Source organism: Mustelus asterias, chromosome 28 (genome assembly GCF_964213995.1).
Source record: "Mustelus asterias chromosome 28, sMusAst1.hap1.1, whole genome shotgun sequence".
Lineage (NCBI taxonomy): Eukaryota > Metazoa > Chordata > Chondrichthyes > Carcharhiniformes > Triakidae > Mustelus > Mustelus asterias.
In genome coordinates, this window is record NC_135828.1 from 27,180,755 (window position 1) to 27,185,572 (window position 4,818).

Consider the following 4,818-nt stretch of genomic DNA (forward strand, 5'->3'; position numbering starts at 1 on the left):
GTAACATGCTGTTCAAGGAAACTATCCCGACAGCATTCTAAGAACTCTTCCTCCATTCCACCCTTACCGACTTGAGTCTGCCAGTCAATGTGCATGTTGAAGTCCCCCATGATTATTGCCGTTCCGTTTTTACACGCATCCCTTATCTGCTTGTTTATAGCCCTCCCTACCTCAACATTATTATTTGGGGGCCTATATACCATTTTCATGAAGGGAAATATCTCTTTCCTATCCACACAGTCCAGGCTCCTCACAATTTCATAAACCTTGCAGAGCCTCCTCTCAGTCTCTGTGCCGCTGAAAACAAACTCCGGCTTTCCAATTGTCCCTAACATTGTTGCTCACAACACTCTCATGTGTCTCCTCTGTGCCCTGTCCGGTACAATCACATCCTTCCCATAATGCAGTGGCCAGAACTGTCCCCCATACTCTAGCTGGGGTCAAACTAATGTTTCATATAGTTCCAGTATATCCTCACTGCTCTGGGGTAAATAACCAGATGAACCGTTTTTTGGTGATGGTTAAGCGATAAATATTCAACAGAACACTAGGAAGATGTACGGCTCAATTTCCTTTCTGTGTCCAGGTGGGCAAAACATCCCAGAATGAATGGGGGTGGCACAGTGGCTAGCACTGCTGCCTCACAGCACCAGGGACCCGGGTTCGATTCCCGGCTCGGGTGACCGTGTGGAGTCTGCACATTCTCCCCACATCTGCATGGGTTTCCTCCGAGTGCTCTGGTTTCCTCCCACAGTCCAAAGTTTTTTTAGTTTATCTATTAGTCACAAGTAAGGCTTACATTAACACTGCAATGAAGTTACTGTGAAATTCCCCTTGTGCGAGTTAGGGTGGATTGGCCATGGTAAATGCACGGGGCTACTGAGATAAGGCAGGATTGTGGGCCTGGGTAAGATACTCTTGATGTGGAGATGCCGGCATTGGACTGGGGTAAACACAGTAAGAAGTTTAACAACAACAGGTTAAAGTCCAACAGGTTTAGTTTGGTAGCAAAAGCCACACAAGCTTTCGGAGCCTTAAGCCCAGGGGCTTAAGGCTCCGAAAGCCTGTGTGGCTTTTGCTACCAAATAAACCTGTTAGACTTTAACCTGGTGTTGTTAACCTTCTTACTAAGATACTCTGTCAGAGAGTCGGTGCAGACTCGATGGGCCGAATGACCTCCTTCTTCACTAGAGAGATTCTATGGTGCTCTCTCATTCTGTGCCTCAGCCACCAAAGACAATGATTCAAAGGCCTCATCTACCTTCCTATAATCGGACCTGTGTACATGCAATCCACGGCCCCTCTGCAAGATCCTACCATCCACAAGGTATTCCCCAAATACATCACTTCACATTTACCCAGATTGAATTCTATTTGCTACTTTTCTGCCCACCCGACCAATCCATTGACATCTTCCTGCAGTCTACACACCTCGTCTCCATCAACCACACGACCAACCTTTGTACCATCCACAAACTCCTCAAACCATGTATGTCCCTTACGGTTAATCCCACGTCATTGATATGTGCCAGAGGACCCTGTGCTGGTCCCTGCGAAACCCCCTTGGTCAACAACCTTCCCATCACGAAGCGCCTGCCTACCGCTTACCCTTTCCTTTCTGCCACTGGGCTAAGTTTGGATGCCGTGAGCCTTCATAACTTTCTGCCCAGGTAGACTCTGCCAAAAAAACCTTCGCAAAATCCACACGAGCTGCATCAAAAACAATGCCCTCATTTGCTAGGTTAAAACAAAATTCAGTCAAGTTAGTCAGACAGGCCCCCCCCACTTAACAAATCCACATTGGTTGTTTCTTCATCTTTCTAACTGACGCTTTATAGAATCCTTCAGAAATTATTCTCTCCCCCACATTAATTTGCCCACCACTGAGGTTAGACTGTAATGACTGGCTTTATCCCACTCTCCCATTTTAAACAACAACGCTGTCTGATTGTTTGAACTATCTTTGGATCTGCTTGGCTGCTTTCACATTCCGTTACCGTTCCTTTCGGTGACTGAGAGACTTGGCTTGTTGATGGTTCTGACTCATCAGGAATTGCTGTTTCTTTGGCACTTTGAGCTGGAGACCAGCAGAGGGGGAAAGTGAGCAGCCCCTCAGAAGCCCGCTCGACCATTCGAAACACACAGTAGCACGACACCGAATGAGCCCACTCCGCCCGTTGCGTGGGCACTAGCCCTTTCAAAGAGCAATCCAGTTAGGCGCAGCGGCTCGCTCTTTCCTCATGTCGGCACAGCGGTTAGCACTGCTGCCTCACAACGCCAGGGACCCGGGTTCAATTCCTGACTTGGGTCACTTGTCGGTGCAGAGTCTGCACGTTCTCCCCATGTCTGCATGGGCTTCCTCCGGTTTCCACCCACAGTCCAAAAGACGTGCCGGTTCGGTGTATTGGCCACGCTAAATTATCCCTCAGTGTACCCGAACAGGCGCCGGAGTGTGGCGATTAGGGGATTTTCACAGTAACTTCATTGCAGTGTTGATGTAAGCCTACTTGTGACATTAATAAATAAACTTAAACCTTATCGCTGCAAGTTCGTCTCAGTCAAGTATTTATCCCATTCCCCTTTGACAATTACCACAGATTCTCGGTCCTGTCAGACACGGCAATTCCAAATCCAAGCCACTCATTATATAAAACAGCTTCCCTTACGTTGCGTCGTGTTCTGTTGCTGCATTAAACCTGTGCCATTTGATTATCCATCCGAAAGCTGTTGGAAACACGTTCACCACACCTACTCTGTCAAAAGAATTCAGGATTTTGAACACTCGTATCAAATGTTAGTTTCAGCCTTCTCTCTTTGTACTCCAATTAGGGTTTTATATAGGGTTAGAGTTACTTCCTGGCTTTTATCCCTCAATTTCTAAACCTAGAAACTAGAAACAGGAGTAGGCCATTCAGCCCTTCGATCCTGCTCCGCCATTAATTTTGATCATGGCTGATCATCGAATTTAATATCCTGATTCCCCCCTTCCTCCCATATCCCTTTAACCCCAATAGCTATATCTAATTTCTTCTTGAAATCGTACAACATTTTGGCCTCAACTACTTTCTTTGTTAGTGAATCCCTCTGGGTGAAGAAGATTCTCCTCACCTCAGTTCTAAAAGGTTGACCCCGTGTCCTCAAACTATGACCCCTAGTTCTGGACTCCCCCACCATCGGGAACATTCTTTCTGAATCTACCCTGTCTAACCCTGTTAGAATTTTATAAGTTTCTATGAGATCCCCTCTCACTCTTCTAAACTCCAGTGAATACAATCCTAACCGACTTAGGCCTGCCATCCCAGGAATCAGCCTGGTAAACCTTCGCTGCATTCCCTCTATAGCACGGACATCCTTCCTCAGATATGGACACCAAAACTGCACACAATATTCCAGATGTGGCGTCACCAACACCCTATACAATTGCAGTAAAACATCCCTATCCCGATACTCAAATCCTCTCGCTATGAAGGCCAACATACCATTTGCCTTCTTTACTGCCAGCTGTACCTGCATGCTTATTTTCAGCGACTGATGCACAAGGACTCCAATGTCTCGCTGAGTATCCACCTCTCTCAATTTACACCCATTTAAGCAATAATCTGTCTTCCTATTTTTGTTACCAAAGTGGATAACCTCACATTTATCCACATTATACTGCATCTGCCATGCAGATGCCCACACACTCAGCCTGTCCAAAGCACGCTGAAGCATCTCTGCACCCTCCTCACAGCTCACCCTCCTTCCCAACTTTGTATCATCTTCCAATTTGGAGATAATACATTCAGTTCCCTCTTCCAAATCATTAATATATAATGTGAACAGTTGGGGTCCGAGCACAGATCCCTGCAGAACCCCACTAGTCACTGACTGCCAATCAGAAAAAGACCCATTTATGCCAACTCTTTGCTTCCTATCTGCTAACCAGCTTTCTATCCATCTCAAGACATTACCTGCAACCCCATGTGCTTTAACTTTACATAATAGTTTGTTATGTGAGACCTTGTCGAAAGCCTTCTGAAGGTCTAAATAAACCATATCCACTGGTTCTCCTCGGTCAACCCGACTAGTGACATCCTCAAAAATTCCAATAGATTCGTCAAGCATGATTTCCCTTTTGTGAATCCATGCTGACTTTGTCTGATTATACCACTGCCTTCCAAATGCTAAGTTATGAAATCCTTGATAATAGACTCTAGCAACTTCCCCAGTACTGACGTTAGGCTCACTGGTCTATAGTTCCCTGTTTTCTCTCTACCTCCCTGTTTGAATAGTGGGCTTACATAGAACATAGAACATAGAAAGTCACAGCACAAACAGGCCCTTCGGCCCACAAGTTGCGCCGATCACATCCCCACCTCTAGGCCTATCTATAGCCCTCAATCCCATTAAATCCCATGTACTCATCCAGAAGTCTCTTAAAAGACCCCAACGAGTTTGCCTCCACCACCACCGACGTCAGCCGATTCCACTCACCCACCACCCTCTGAGTGAAAAACTTACCCCTGACATCCCCCCTGTACCTACCCCCCAGCACCTTAAACCTGTGTCCTCTCGTAGCAACCATTTCAGCCCTTGGAAATAGCCTCTGAGAGTCCACCCTATCCAGACCCCTCAACATCTTGTAAACCTCTATCAGGTCACCTCTCATCCTTCGTCTCTCCAGGGAGAAGAGACCAAGCTCCCTCAACCTATCCTCATAAGGCATGCCCCCCAATCCAGGCAACATCCTTGTAAATCTCCTCTGCACCCTTTCAATGGCTTCAACATCTTTCCTGTAATGAGGTGACCAGAACTGCGCGCAGTACTCCAAGTGGGGTC